The sequence below is a fragment of the Hakea prostrata genome, chromosome 10, assembly GCF_041222555.1.
Source record: "Hakea prostrata isolate BN-2017 chromosome 10, UWA_Hpros_2, whole genome shotgun sequence".
NCBI classification, from domain to species: Eukaryota; Viridiplantae; Streptophyta; class Magnoliopsida; order Proteales; family Proteaceae; genus Hakea; species Hakea prostrata.
The window spans coordinates 46,857,290-46,873,800 of record NC_142609.1 but is presented as its reverse complement, the minus strand read 5'-3'; the positions used below and the strand labels follow the sequence as shown (position 1 = coordinate 46,873,800).

At 37.2% G+C, this 16,511-nt stretch overlaps 1 pseudogene; it reads left to right on the top strand.

Moving 5' to 3' along the window:
• Positions 1 to 2,123: 2,123 nt before the first annotated feature.
• Positions 2,124 to 15,062, top strand: LOC149003500 (protein ACCELERATED CELL DEATH 6-like; annotated as a pseudogene).
• Positions 15,063 to 16,511: the final 1,449 nt, after the last annotated feature.

Sequence of the window (16,511 nt, the reverse complement as noted above, 5' to 3'; positions counted from 1 at the left end):
CTCGACTTCTGTTCTTTCCCTCTCCCTTGTACATCTCTACTTTTCTTTTATCCATTTCTTTAATCTCCCCCACTTGCATCAATTTTTTTATATATGTGATTTTTGTTGTTTAGAAATTACAACATAGGATGAAAATTTCTATAAAACTTTCTTGTAACAAACAATTTTATAAGTAAGGAATGAGGATATTATATATGTCATCTGCTAAGGTTGAACACATGACCTCTTCACTAAGAAATATGAATCTTATCAATCAATCAACCCTATAAAACTATCTATGAAGGAATCAAAATTATTCTTATGATTAGATGATGATATCTCAAAATTGGAAAATTAATTCCCCTCTGGAACATCGAACCATTTATTTTCATCTTTATCCTCACCATCTTCCCTTTCTCCTTCCTCATTTTTTATCTGTCTCTGTATTCCAATCCCTTGGAACGCCCAAATCAATCATCTTTTAGAGAAAGCGCAGTTTTCACCAACTCAATTCGAAGCTCGACAGATATGGAAGCAAATCCGAGTCGACTCGGCCATTCTCCTCTGGCTCAAACTTCTCTTTTGGATATTCCTTGTTATGATCTTTCTCTTTTTGCCATGATAACGTCCGTTTACTCGACGGCATTGGCGTGTGCCGGCAAACAGCCCAACTTTCGAACGGCGGTTTTGGCCGTGAGATCGACGTGGAAGAGAACGTTGGTTACGTGGATATTCGTATTTGTGATCTTGGTCATCTACGTACAATTTACGCGTAGAATTACGGTTACGGCTTGATTAGGGTGGGCCCCACGTCCATGGTGTTTGGTAGTAGTTTTCTAAGCGGTTTTGGAAGTGATAATGATGGCGGTTTTGAGTGAGTTTTGCAATGGTGGTTTCGGTGTTGGAAGAGCGGTTTGGGTGGGCCTTTAGGGCTTCAATGTACGGTCAGATGTAACGATGTCAATGGGCTTTGTGGATAAACTGGGCTTGATTTGCTAACTGTTTGGGCTTATTGTGCTTTGCAGTTATGCTGTTCAGACAGTTTTGTATTGTGAGTGTAAGACCACAAGGCATGCTAACAGAATGGATATATAATGGATCTCTAAAGGTTTGATTTGAATGTTAATGAATCTCTAAAAAGAGAGAAACAAAGAAAAGGGAGCCCATGTTATTATATAATCATCAGAGCAGGCAATATAATATCGGCATTCTATAATCTTATATGGACGATGAGTAACTTTGAAGTAGAGATGAAAGCAGTAATAAGAAGCTTGGAAATGGGAAAAGAGATGGCCATGAGGAAAATTTAGGTAGAGATAGATTCAGTAGGTGTAACTGATCTCATACCTGAGGTTGAGGTTGTAGACTGGATGATTATGCATTGCTACCGAGAAACAAACAGTGTTGCTCATTTTTCAGCAAAACCTGGAGCAACGCAACAAGTGTCTGTTCCTGTACGAACATGCCTATAATAGAGGTTTGGATTTTAAGATCAACGGTAGGACTACAAGAACATCTCTTTATTCCGTACTTTTTTTTTCCACCCAAAAAAATAAAAAACAAATAAATTAGTTTTGAGTCTTTTTCAAATACTAGTAGATATATAAAAGATAATAGATGTAAAGAAGAAAGAGAGTGTAGATAGCGAAAGAGACATCTTTGCCCCCTTTTTTTTTTTTTTTTTTTCTGGGCATTTTGAAAACATAAGAAGAAAAAAAACAAGGAAACAATCAATTTGAAAAAAGAAAAAGAAAGTAAGTTTCAAATGGTTTGCTTTGTTTGAGATTCATTATCAAACAAAAATTAGGTTCTAATTTAGAATGGACATGTGCTACTGCTACACAACCAGATCTGCGGATTGGAATTTTGTTACCACATTGTTTTCTAGATTTAATAAAATAAAATAAAATAAATCTTTATAAAAATACATAAGATATTCGCTCATTTCCATCTTAAAAAGTACTTGGATTCAAGTAAGCATTCTTTAGTCAAATCGGATAGGTGGATCTAGGGCAGGTGGATCCTTTGTGGGAAAAAGAGCATTTATATGATGGTGGTGGTGGATCACATTCACATGTGACGCTTTCTTTTTATAAGTCAGATTTTCTTCACTCAAAAAAATGTTAGAAATTGTGAATCAAGTCATGGATTCGATAGTTTACAAGGCTGCAAAGAATGGTGATATCCCACCTTTGAGAGAGGCAATGGAGTAAGATTTTTGTATTTTGCTAAAGATAACTCCACAAGGGAACACAACACTTCATGTCTCAGTGATGTTTGGTCACATAGATTTCATAAAGAAAATGTATGCTATGCTTCTCCAACACAATACAAGTTTTGAAGGCAACACTGAATATAGCAAAAGCCTGTCGCTTCTCAAACAGGTGAACTTAGCAAGTGATATTGTCCTTCATGTAGCCATCAGGAAAGGCCACGATTCCATAGCTGAATTTTTCATTAAAAAGATTATGAATTGGGGTTGTGAGTCTTGTGACCATGACCTTGAAGCTGAAAATATCCCACGGATCAGAAACAAGATGAAGAACACAACTCTGCACGAAGCTGTTCGAAGAAATCATGTTGAGATGATGGAGGCACTGATTAAGGCAAACCCTCATTTGTCGGATCCCAACTATGATGTAGATAACGAAGGTACAGGAGAGTCTCTACTTTACATGGCTACTAGATATGGATATTTAGATATTATTAAAAAAATCTTAGGCCATTGTCCATCTGTACCTTACGTGAGGACAGAAAGGTCGGATGGCTTTACATTTGGCCATCATTAACGGGAGGCCAGGTATTATTCTTGATTATTCTTACTTGTTGCTTCTTAATTAGAATTGAAGCCATTAATTAATTAATACTCGCTATATGGCGAGTTCATTAGCAACAAATTAAAAACAAATAGTCTCCTTAATTTTTATGTTTAGTTTCTCTCTGTGTCTTTGGAAAAATGAACTTCAGATGTGGTGAAAGCACTCATAGAAAAGAACATGGAATCGGTCCATAGAGTAGATGAAAATGTAAGAACTGCTCTTCACTATGCTGTGGCATCCAAAGAATCCAAAGAATATGAAGAAATAGCGAGACTCTTGCGATGTGTATAAATGGGATGAAGAAGGTTTCTTAGCAATTCACATCGCTGCTCTTAAATCAACTTATAGTATATTGAAAGAGCTCATTGAAAGATACCCAGATTCCTTGGCGTTGCAAGACAACACGAAGCATCGCAATGTTCTTCATTTTGCCGTGATGAGTCGGGACTTGGGTAAAGTGCAACTCGTCACTAAGCGATCAGAGATTGAGGGACTCCTGAACCAAGCCGACGATGACGGGAACACACCACTCCATCTCGCAGCCAAACAATGCTCTCTTAGGATTGTGAGATATTTTCTTTCAAATGGAACAGAGGTTGTAGCTGACTTAAACGCAAGGAACAACTATGGCCTTAAAGCTTTTGACATGTTCCCAACGAGATTTTTTTCCAATGGGGTGAGATTTTCAATCACAGGAATCAAATATCCTTCAACCCCTGCTTCCTTTTCTGTGTTTATTAGTAATTTCTTGTAAAATCTCCACTGCTTTTGAAGAGGGCCACAAGAAGAAAACTTCACCGGCTTGCCAACAAGCAGTATAGACATCTTCAAGCACCACAAAGAAGAGTCGGAAAAGAAGAAAAATGGAATATAAGAGGACTTCAGGAGGAGCAAATAAATGAGTATAATGAAGGAAAAAAACAGGCAATAAGGACAGAGCAAATAAAAATAATGAACAGCTTCCAAATCGTAGCGTCTCTTATTGCCACAGTGACCTTCGCAGCAGTTTTCCAAGTCCCTGGTGGATACAATAGTAATGATGGAAAGCCTACAATTCGGAAAGCGGTGGTGGTGGGTAAAAGTCTCCTGGTCATATCGCTTATCAGCACTTCAATAGCATTCGTGGAGGGTTTCATGGCAGTATTACCTTATTGCACTCAATTTCTTTGTTTTGCTGACCAGTCAACCAGGACCTTTTCAGTCATTGCACTCTTTGTTATTATTATTATTATGCTTTATTATCCGGTTCAGTGGTTGTATCTTTTTAGCGCATTTCGACAATTCGTGAGATTATGTGTTAGAAATATGAAAGATAAAAATCTTGTTGACGGTCAATCCCATCTGTAATAGTAAATTGTCATGTAACTTTCCAAATCTATTTGGAGTAAATAAAAAATTTCGATTTCCACAATTTGCTACGTTCTATCCAATTGTTTCTTATAAAGTCCATCTAGACTCTAGAGGGGAGGGGGTTTTTTTTTTTGGTAGGAGAAGGTCTATATATGCGTGACCCACGCAAGGCATCAAGATTACAAAAATCGAGAAACCAAGGATCAACAAGAGGCCAAAGAGTCTGGCACGCTACGGACACAACCTTACCAGCAAGGAAGTCAACTACTGCATTACACTCCCTATTAACATGAAGAAAAGACACAATATCCCAGATTAGGTTTTGGATGTCCACTGGAATCAAGTCCTTCATAGTCACGAACTTAATGGCTTCAAGCGAATATGATTCCATCTGGACATTGCAAAACCCCTCCTCAACAACAATTAAGATGCCCTCTCTGAACGCCAAAATTTCACCTTCAAGAGCAGAATCAAATTGGGCCGGGATCATAACTCCTTTAATGGACCTACCCATAGAGTCCCTACAAACGATGCCCAATCCACTGCCTTCACCATATTAGGGCCGCATCCACATTAATTTTAATGAAGCCCAACTGAGGACAGGTCCAGCAAGTCAAAAAGTTATAATCGAAGCCCACTTGAGTTGTCTCCTCAGATCTCCCCCGATCGACGAAAACCCTAGCAAACTCGTCGGCTGTCTTTCACAGCCTAGAGGGGAGGGGTTTGAGGGACAAACTGTCATTTGTTGGATCAAGCTCTTTATACCATGGTTTCTAATGCACAGAATAACTATCATTATTTTTTTTTTTTCAGATCCGAACTAAGCAGCCAAATCGAGCAAAGAAAGGCAAATAAACAAAAACCCCAACTCAATTGCGGGAATTTAGGAAGGAAATCTAAATCAAATCATGAAATTGAATCTGAATTTCGACACCAAAGCTTCCCGTAAAATTGCAAATTATTTACAAAAGGAAGCAAAATTAATAAAACTACACGAATGCACGCACACACTCTAAAAGGGATGAAGGTTCCTACTCAATCCATTAATGTTTGAGAAGAGACCGACCAGATTTTGTTTGTTTGGTCGACGGTCTTCTTCCTTCGTATTTCTGTTAGCTTTCACTTTGCCGTTCATGGGGCGTTTGAGAACATTCCAAGTAGATTGTGAAGCCTTCGAGACCATAGCAGCAGAAAACCTCGGAACAACGATTTCTTATTGTATTGCCGGTTTCACTTCCCTTTCTCTCTTTCTCACCAGATTTTTCTGATTTTTGCATCAGAAAGAAAAGCCAAGCGAGAAACTGAGCTGATTCTCTTAAGCCCTTGGAGTACTTGAAAACTACAGAAATTGTGTTTTTGAGGGTTTAGGGCAAAAGGTTAACTCAAAATTCAGAGAAATCTTAGTTCCTCACTTCATCTCCTCTCCTCTCCTCTTTAGATCTGATCAGTAATCAAATAAACTGGTATGTAAACCCTATTGTTCTTCTTTTCTATTACAGGCGTTTGAAGTTTGCACTAAATTTTTGTCTGTAAGTGTGAATTTCAGTGGTGCAAACACCGTTTATCATGGGAATACAGATTACAGATACTCTCTCTGGCTGTTGTTTTTTTTTTTTTTTTTTTTTTTTTTTTTTGGGGGGTAATTTCTCTGGCTGTGTTTAGTTTGGAACAAAACAAGAGGGTGCAAGTCTGGCCCTGGCGGTCCTGACCCGCTCTAAGTCCACCTTGAGCCTAAGTAAGACTTGAGCTAAAGATTTTAGCCCTAAGGGTGAATTAGATAATACTCGTAAAGAAGAAAAGAGAACTTGTGAATAAAGTAAATGAAAATGAAAGGACTGCTCCCCACTATGCAGCATCCAAAAGTTTGGACAACAAGATAGTGGTGCTGTAGCAGTGGCAGCAAAATTAGAAAGTAACAGCGGCAAGCAAAAGTAGTGGGGCAAAGCCTCCAAATAGTAGCATCTCTTATTGCCACAGTGACATTTACTGCAGTTTTTCAAGTCCCCACTGGATACAGTAGCAGTACTGGAAGGCCTATGCTATGGCAAGATCCACACTTCCAAAACTTCATAGTGCACGATCTTAATGCCATGGCTCTATCTATTTATTCTTTGATACTTAAGTTGGGTGCACCAGCTGTTGGCCCACAAACTTTATTCTTTCTTATTGATATTCCCTACAGTTTACCACCGGGGGTGGTGGTCTAGTGGTCCCAAGCTCACTCCCAAGTGGTTTGGTAAATCTCATGTCCCAGGTTCAAATCCCCTCTGCTCATCTGTTTCTTGCATTGGACAGTTGTGTGCTCTTTGGCTTGGGCATGAGTGCTACCGGCTTCTGTGGATTATACTAGGCCTCCGGTGGGGCTCCGCTGACGGGGCAAGTGCTTGCGCTGGTAGTGCACAGGGCTAATGCTTGCATAGGTCGCACTCGATAAAAAGTCCGACCATTGCGTAGCGGGGGGCGCTAGGTCGTCAGGATCTGCTCGTCAGATGCTACTGCATCCCCTCTTTTCTTTACCAAAAAATATATATATATATATTCCCTACAGTTTATATATTCCAAGCAGTCATCGAAGCCGCAAAAGCATTCAAGGAGGGCTTGGCCGCAATATTACCTCCTGATTCTCCCTCTACAGTTTCGCTCGCAATCTCATCATGGAGTCAATATAGTTTCGTTCCCCCTTCGATCTTTGACTCTACTTCGACCCTGGTAATGGCGATATTTGGTCTTCATGTTCTTCGTTGTGTACTTCTTTTCTGTTGGAACAAGTTCAAGAGTCGATGTTTGTCTATTGTAAAAGGAAAAGATAGTGCATGGTCATAATGCTAAAGCCCAAATAAAAAGAAATTTGAAGGTTCTTACAGTACTAAGAATAGGCATAAGTGACAACCCTAGTGGTAAGGGTTTGCAACAAGGGTGTAAACGGGCCGGATTCGGATCGGATAGTGATATATTCATATCCGCATCCTATTATATTCTGACGGATTCGGATAATATCCTATCGGTTTTCAGACGGATTCTGTTGGATTTGGATTATAATCGGATAGTTATTTTCTTAAGTAGATTCTTCTAAACAGACATGAATATAGATTGAATACAAGTTTTCGACTACTTATTTACATCTTTACCTTTTTATTTGTGAGGGCTAGGCTTGAAATTTAAGAATTTAACAACTTTGGTAGCTATTTTAGTAGAAAATCTAGAAAAATAGTCACATATTATAGGCAAAATTTATAAAAATAAAAATAATAAATCTAAATAAGTAACTTAATCGGATATATAATTTTATCTGACGGATAATTTCGCTAAAGTATGGGTATACCATATCCGCATCCTATTACTAATCGGACGGATTCAGATACCTCTAAACGGATGCGGATGCGAATTCGGAAGCGGATTTCGGTTATCCATTTACACCCCTAGTTTGCAGGGACAGCCTTTTGTATCAAGCTTTGCTAAATATATTTAATTTTTTAAAAAGTAAAGCAAATTTCATTCCAAAGGGTAGGCAGAAAAAGAAGAAAAAAAAGGCGTGACAAAGTTCTAACTGTAAAGAATAAGCTTCTTAACCCAAATTAGTGAGTGAGAGATGTATTTAATATTAGTTGAATTTGAATTACAACTTGTTTACAATCAAATTCTACAACTTGTTATTTAAAAAAAAAAATTTGTATAAAGGGGGTTTAATAAGCCGGGGGATTGGGATATTAATATGATTCAGCAAGAGTCGAACCTCTTCACTAATAGGTGTTGGTTTCACCACTAGAACAGCTCTGCGTTGGCAAGTTGTTAATATTTTTAACTATAACTCAAACTATTCTTGATCGATCGATAATAGAGTTAGTTACAGTGGATTTGAATTTGAATTCAGAGGCTTATCCTTTACACTAACAAACAAGGGGTGGAAATTGGTCACCTAGTCCTCTTGTTGAGTTAACTGCCTTTCAGCTTGTGAATGAACAATAAAGTTGCATTCCCTGGGAAGTCATCATTTACAATGTTCAACAAACCGAAAGGGGTTAAAGACTTAGAGTTGAGTATCTTAGGGCCTGTTTGGTTACATGAGTCTGGCGATTTCAAATATCTAGAAATTTCAAATCTATGGAGTCATAATTCATAAATTAACTATTTGGTTGTGGAATAAAATTTGTGGATTCATCCTAAAAAAATATTCAGTCGCGCGACATGATTTTTGTGAATGCATAAATGTGTAGTGTTTTAAATTTACAATCTCAACCCCCATAAAGTTGGGAAGAAAGCTCGATGCCCTAGCATTCAAACAAACCGTAGAGCGACCCTCCTTTCTGGCAGGGGCGCAACCTTCCTCTTCGGCAATGGCATCTTCAATTTTTAGTGTCTATTTTCTCGAGCGGCATCTTCAATTTTTAGTGTCTATTTTCTCGAGCAATACATTAATGGGTTCTAGGTTGGGGTGTTCGTTTCCCAGGAATCTTCTGCAATTAATGGGTTCTCCCTTCCTCTTCATCTTTTCCTGTTAAACCTTCCTCTTCCTCTAATGATAATTATTTCTCAAAGGTACATCAAATTTTGATACTTTTCAATTTTTCCTATTGCAGATCCATCATTGTGAAAACCCAATTAATTTCAGGAAATTCATAGTTGTTTCCATTTTGAATTGAAACCCTATTTCAGATCGTTGCTTTTAATTTTATTCAGGATTTATTGAGGTCGATTTCATCTCAACCAAGACATATTTCCTGATGTTTGTTTTTTGTTTTATTTAGGATTTGGACGAAATTAGGGTTTCAAATATAAATGTTGGGACGGCAACATTGGGAGTACTCAAAGAAGGACGACTTCGAAGAATTTTGGACCACTTCGCAGTGCAAAGCAAAAGAGTACTTGAAGAAAGATGGGATTTCATTTGAAGCGAAGTTTAGGATTTTGTTAGATCTGAAGAATTCTGGGTTGAGTTTGTAAATTAAAGAAATCCGAGGCAACAAATTATAATTATTTAATACTTTTAAAATATAAAGTTTCATTCAACACATCTCAACCTCTCCTTAGTTTTGAGCACACGTGGAGCACCCTAGGGCCTGCAGGCGCCAACAAAAATCCCTCTGCTGCAGCTAGCGGGAGACCTTCTCTAACTTCCAAAGTCTCTTCTTCTATTCGCGAATAGAAAAAGAATGGAACCAAAATAGCAACAACCATTTCTCCTTTGTTTTCTCTTAAGACTAGACCTGGCTAGATAAAGAAGAATAAAACAGCTAAAGGATGCACTCCAGAAAAAAGTAGAATTAGTGACGTTTAATTAGTGGCGGTTTATCATAAACCGCCACTAATAATGTTTATCTACTGGCGGTTTTCAATAAACTGCCACTAATTAGGAAAAAAACACGGGCTCCCCTCGGGCGGTAGGGGGTTGAGTGAAAATCTAGGGTTTTGGTGGCGGTTTTAGAAAATCGTCGGTAAGTAATAAAATATTAGTGGCGTTTGTTCTATTAACGCCGCTAAATAGCATATAAGTAGTGGCCTCCCGGATATTACCGCGACTAAATATTAATATATTTAGCGGCGTTTATATATTATCGCCACTGAAGATAAATATAGCAGCGGTTTTATAGGAACCGCTGCAAAGAACCCTAGATTTTTCCTCTCCCGCCCAATCCCGCGTCAATTTTTGACCATTTTCCGTTCGATTTTCATTTTCAGCTTCTCAACTCAGTTTGTTTTTTGTTTCAGACGAACAACTTCAGAACTCAGAGAGATCGATAGGACTTTCAAGGTGAGAAATCCACTCGAAATTTTGGATCAACTTCGGCACTCGCAAGTTTACGGTGACCATACTTAAGGTTCTTCCCTGGACAAACCGGCGAATCGCAGCAGAAACCGGCTTTCTCTTTTCTATGCTCTCTGCGATTTAGGGTAAGTTGGAATCGCTTCACCACTTGTTTCATCTATTCTCAAGATTTGGATTCAAGTCCAAGCTACAGTCGATTTAGATGGCGAAATGTGTTTTTGGTAGTGTTTTTGCCATCCTTGTTATCGTTTTTGATAGGTAGAAAGTTTCAAGGATGCGATGAGATTAGGTTAAGTCATTAGTTGTCGTCCTACACTGGTTTTACTGGAAATTATCAGCAGTCATCCATCTCTGGACACAGCCTTGTTTGTCAACTGATATCTAGCACAGTGTTTCGATCTGGTACAGTGGTGGTACGTTATAAAAAGACCATGTCGTTTGCTTGTCTCCTTTCTAGTAAAGACCTTTTCGATCTGGTACAGTGGTGGAAAGGATTTGTTTATATTTGGTACTTCATGAAGGATTTGTTTATATGATCTAACTCATAATAATAGGTTTGGGTATTGTCACATCTGTGTTTTCCCCTGATTTTCCCCCTAAATGTTTCTTCCAGTTCTTTGTTTGTTGTGAATTATTCTGCCCGTGCAGGTATGAGGTCTTGTATTAGTCATACTGAAGAGGTGGTCTTGTTGATCATGAAGGTTCAGTAAATTAGTCTCTTCTAAAAAGTTAAAAACCTGGCATTGGTCTTATGCCTTGATTTAGTTACCTGAAGTAACAACACTCATCTAGTGTGTGAGGTTGAAGGAGGGATCATTGGGTTGAGAGCCCAGAAGAAGCACCAGAAGAAAGCTCCCAACCAATTATGTTTCGTGCCTCAAATACAATCGAAAAGACACACCACAACAGAGTTTCTCCCAGTCGTTCAGACGGTCTACAAAATATGGATCCTAGTTAGTTTAAAGTGACCAAGGATTTTATAATTTTTTTCTCTTCCCATAAAGTGATACCGGATGAAGATTGGTGGAAACATGGTACAGTACAGATGAATGTACGTCCTGCAATAGCAAAGGTGTGGCTCTAATTAGTTTGTAAATGTCTTCAGTTTCTTCTATTTGTATCTCTATTAGTTGTCTTTCTATGAAACAATATTAAGGGCCATCATGTAGATGGAGACTATGGTAGATTTCATTTTTCCTATAAAGAAAAAGAAAGAATGGAGGTTTCTAAAAAGAGATAAGCTCTAGCTGTAAGGACTGATGTCATGGTTTGGGTGAGACTTTACTTTTATTTTCTTTGGTTCAGAGGTGTGTTTGTTTTTCTTTCTAGTACCTGTAATCCTATACCTTATCAGGAACGGTTTGAATGACTTTTGTGGAGTGTTTGTGTCTGCTGAGGGGACAACAAAACATCAACAATAGGAAACAAGAATAAAAGACTATGACTTGGAAGATTGTACCTGATAACCACGAAAATTAACACAATAAACAGAATAGGCTGATATACAAGGTCACGTAAGTGCCCCCTCTTCCAAACAACATCTCTGAGGTTTCAATGTTGAGAATTAGTTGATTAAATCAGTTTCACTCATTGGTCTAAGCCTCTTGATTAAAGCTGGTCATCTCAAAGAAGGTAGGTGTAAACCCATATTGTGAGCCACCATGGCATCTTGCAAAAAAGGAATGTTTCTCAAGTCATATGCTATATGAAGATCTAGTTGATTTATAGAAGCTGCTGTCCTTTGTAGGACAAATCAATAAATTGTTCTCACTTGAAATGCAAAAGGTAAACAAGTGTAACTGCTGATGTCTCAGGTATCAGTTCCAAATTTCTTGGGATTTATTTTATTCTCAGAGGTACTGTGAGCAGAATTACTGGCTGTAATTGATCTCTGCTCTTTGTAGTTCGTTTGTAGAGTGATGCTAGTATGAATGGTGTTTGATTTTATTTTATTTTATCTAACTTTAAGTCTAATATTATTTTAGAAATACCTATTAGAAGTTATTTGTTTCACCACATCACTATTTTGCCAGATGCCCCACGCAATGCATTATCTAAAACCATAGAATGCTGCAGTGGTAATTTTGTTGCGTAGCGACAAGATGTCAAATAATTGCCTTTTGACTAAGATATTTTTATTCATTGAACCTTTCCAATAAATGAATCTCCGAGTATTTTACGGTGTTGTGAAGGGGTTTGAATATCAAGTCTAAAACCAAAGGTTGATAGCTCTTAGCATATAAAAATTTACACGATTGAGCTACATATTGCATGTTGTATGTTTGGGTGGTTCAATTTCTATAATCGATCGATGTGAGATGAGATAAATAAAAACGATTATTAGATCAACAAGAGCCACCAAGACACAGTCATGACATTCTAAAGATATATAAAAGAAAACGAAATGAATTGTGTATTGATCCAAGTGGATTTTTCTTGGGTCCTCAAAGTCAACACAGACTTAGTCCATAAAGCTAAACATGGAAAGAACAAAAACAAAATGAATGAACAAACGACTCATGAAAATTAAGGGTAATGTAAGGTCAGAATTTTGGTGTTGGCAGCACAGCTCATCTTCCATATAAAATTATGGATGAGTTACTTCATGTGGTTATTTTTAATGGAATTATGTTCTGTGGATCTTTGGAGATAAAATATTCAGTGAAGAACGGCTTTCCGTGTTTTCTCTGTGGGTTTTCCTTATTGTTTGATGTTTATGTTAAACAAATCTATCTGAGAGGTGCATTATATTATATTATGTCTTTATGTCCATTTTGATCCTCGGTATAATGGTGTTCCAAGGATGACACGTTTGACCAGACGATGCTCTATCTTGATTTGATTTAGCTCTGGTAAGCTGATCAAGATTTAAATGGGTGTATTTTTGCTATTTTGTTATTTCATGTATGATTGTTTTGATCACTACAACTGATTTAGTTTCCTTTGTGTTCTGTTTCATCTTTAGCTTCCATGAAGAGTTCGGAATGGGTGGCCTTTCTCAAACAAGGTATGATATTTGATGAATGCGAAGCATTACAATATCTACAGAGATACTTTTGATGAGAAAGCCTAATGTACATAGTTAGGTTCGATCGAAGGTTGCATGAATATGTCGAAAGATTTATAAAGTAGAGCTCGTGTAGTTGAATAGATCTAATATGCAATCGTGGTGTAGAATAGATGAAATTGGAGAGATAGTAGGTGTGCATAAGGGGTATAGAAGAAAGAGAATTATGTGGAGGGCCCCATCCCAATATCCCATCTCAAGAGAAAGAAGACCATCTCCCCCTCTCTGCAATTATTTCATGTAACTCTTTCGTAATTAATATGAGCACTACTGGGTCATGGAAACTTTGATTACTTTCTAGTTAATTTATTCAGAAGAAAGGGAAGAAAATTACACATCATTGTATATTCTTTGTATAGTAAGAAATAAATGAATGAATAAATAAATAAATAAATGTACTGTTTTCTCATCTTCTGTGTCTGCATCTATTTCCAAGATTGTTTAATAAAACGATGGGTTACCATATGGGGTGCTGATGGATGTGGGTGCACTTAATGGTTGGACAGGTATGATCGGTTTTGGAAACCCAAAACAAAAAAACCATCCAAGGGTTTTTGGTCCAACAAGGACTGGAATTTATTATAAGTTATTTAAGTTTCTTAATTGTTTGGGTAAATTATGAAGGAATAACTTGGCAGTTTGGCTTTCTTAGCATTAGCTTACTTTGGTGGTTTCAATTTTAGTTGGTTCCTTATTTTCTTTAGTCTTAGCATTAGCTGTCCTTTTAAATGGGCATCCAGATCCTATGCCCCCAATATTTTCTTTTACTTTCTTAGCATTAGCTTACTAGTGCTACTGATTCCATCCATGAAGAACAAAGTGATACACTAGCTAACGCATTAAAAAAAACAGTTTACTTATCAGAATCATGAATAAATTCTATACAACATTACAGTTTATTAGGCTAAGTACGGTTCACTCAAATTTGAAAACAATACCCTTTGAAAAATGTGATGCCATTATGTCTTGAGGAAGGCCAAACCTTAAAAATCAAGATTCCAACCGAAGCCTTAAAAACTAGACTAAACAGTAAAAAACCGACTTAGATAATAAAGCTTCTCACAACTGAAAAAACAAGTCAAAATTCTAGTAAATGAAAATGTACAGATGATTCTTTGGAGAACCCCTCACTACGAGTAAGCTTTTGACCACCATTGTATGTGATATGAAGTGGTGTTGGTGGATGAATCTGAGAGAAGCCTCTCTGTTGGTAAAGAAGAAGCTGCCATGGACATGTTTAATATCCTGGACTGGTGTGAAGGATGAGCTAGGAGAAGAATGATGAGGAGCAGCCCAAGAAAGAGCATGAGCAGAGTTTGTGATCTGTGAGAGCTACCTTTGCTTGATGTTGTAGTTGCTGCCATGCAATCAGGAACACTTAGAAACCACCCCCAAAGAGCCTAGAAGACTTCAATATCCATTAACCAGTTGGGACACCAGGGCTATGAAGGAAAGAAAGAATACTCTCAACCAAAGAGGGAAGTGTGATATATGTTTAGTTAGTATCCTCTCCCAACCTCTGTAATTCTTTTTTCAATTGTGAAATTTGTTTATATCATATAACTTGACTTTCATGGGAACAAAAAGGAAGTGTGTTATATGTTTAGTTAGTATTCTCTCCCAACCTCTGTAATTCTTTTTTTCAATTGTGAATTTTGTCTATATCATATAACTTGACTTTCATGGGAACAAAAAGAAATAAAAGGAGCGCTACCTTGAGATTATCTTCTCAATCGTGTATATTGCAGGTGAGGTTGTACCTTCTTTAGAATTCCTAATGGCAGTCACTGATGCCCAGAGTCCACTTCGTGGAGTGACAACTTGTGGGTCTCTACTGCAGCAGTTGCAGGCAATCTTCTTAAACTTTTGTACCTTGCAAATTTTCTTTCAACTGGATTTGCCTTACATTTAGCATCCTGAATTGGTTTTCTTTGGACATGTAGCAATGCGTATGAAACTGAAGAAATCACAAATTGTTATTCTGTTTGCATTGCAACAAATATGGGAAGAGATTGCTGGAAATTTGAAACTCAGTGAACAGGGTGGGGCTCCTGCAGTTGATGAAGCTGACCTGTGTCCTTGAAGAAGTTTGATGAATTTAATGCTCAACTCCAAGAACTTCAGAAGTTAAGTTTTGGTACTGAAGAGAAAGAGTGGCTGCTTATCCTTGCAAGAGAGAGAAGACAAGAGTGGTTGGACAAGAAATGATATAAACAAACTTCCTTTAACCGCAAGGCTAAGCAGCCACTCTTTTAATGACGAATTCTGAATTTAATGTGATTGGATTATTCCTTTTTGTGTCATTTTTTTCCTTCTTCTCTTATTGGTGTTTAGATTAACATGTAACATCAAGTATAGTACCACATGTAGTTTTTGTTGACTTGATTAATATGTATTGTATTTATTTTTCTTAATTGTGTTCTTTGAATACTGTTAGCTTTTTTGAATTTTCTTTCTATTCATGTATTTGTACTGTCTTTCAGGAATAAATGTAATATAATAGCAAATATAGGGAGTTTTTTTTTAAAAAAAAAAGTAACGTAATTGGTGGCGGTAACAAAAAACAGCCACTAATGAGCAGGAAATCACAAGGGATTTCATACTAATTGTAAACACAATTAGTGGCGGTTTTTGAAAACCGCCACTAAATAGGACATAATTCGTGGCGGTTATCTAACTACCGTCACTAAATATGACATAAATAGTGGCTGTTAGAGGAATGACCGTCACTAAATATTGACATTTAGTGGCGGTTCTTAGCTACCGTCACTAAATAGTGACTTTTAGTGGCGGTTTTACATACATTACCGCCACTAAAGTAAACTTAATTCCTCTCATCACCATTCCTATATATTTAGTTAGCGGCGGTAATTACCGCCAGCGTATGCATAATAATAGTGGCGGTTATATAGAAACGCCACTAATTGAAGCTTACACGCGCGGTACCTATTACCGCCGATATTAAATCGCTGCGGTGGTTTCCGCGACGGTTTTGTGGCGGTTTATAAAACCGCCACGAATCAAATGGTGGCGGTTTTTTCCACTTTTAGTGGCGGAAAAAACCGCCACGAAAACCCTTTTTTTTTGTAGTGATGGTCAAGACTAATTAACTATACTTGACGTAAAACATGAAGGGGAAAGGGGGGGGAAAAAAAAAAAAAAAATGGTTTTTTTAGAAAAAAAAAAAAATTATTTATAAGAAAAAAAAAAAAAAAAGGGGGGGGTGGTTGTGGGGGAAAAAAAAAAGTATGATAATTGATAAGTATAGTTTTTCAATTCTAAGTTAAAACTTGAAAAATTCTATTAAAAATTATTTCAGTTCAACCATTTTTTTATGAAAAATAGCCAAACTCAATCATAAATCGTTTTGAGTCGCCCAAATCAAGTAAAAATTTTGGAAAACAAAGTCAAAAGTTACATAAAATCAATAAGGGTGTAAAATTATATCAATTCAACCATTTTCTTTTATTTTTATTATTTTTTATGGTAAAGAGTTCAACCATTTTTATGGTCTTTCTCTTTTTGGCCTTGA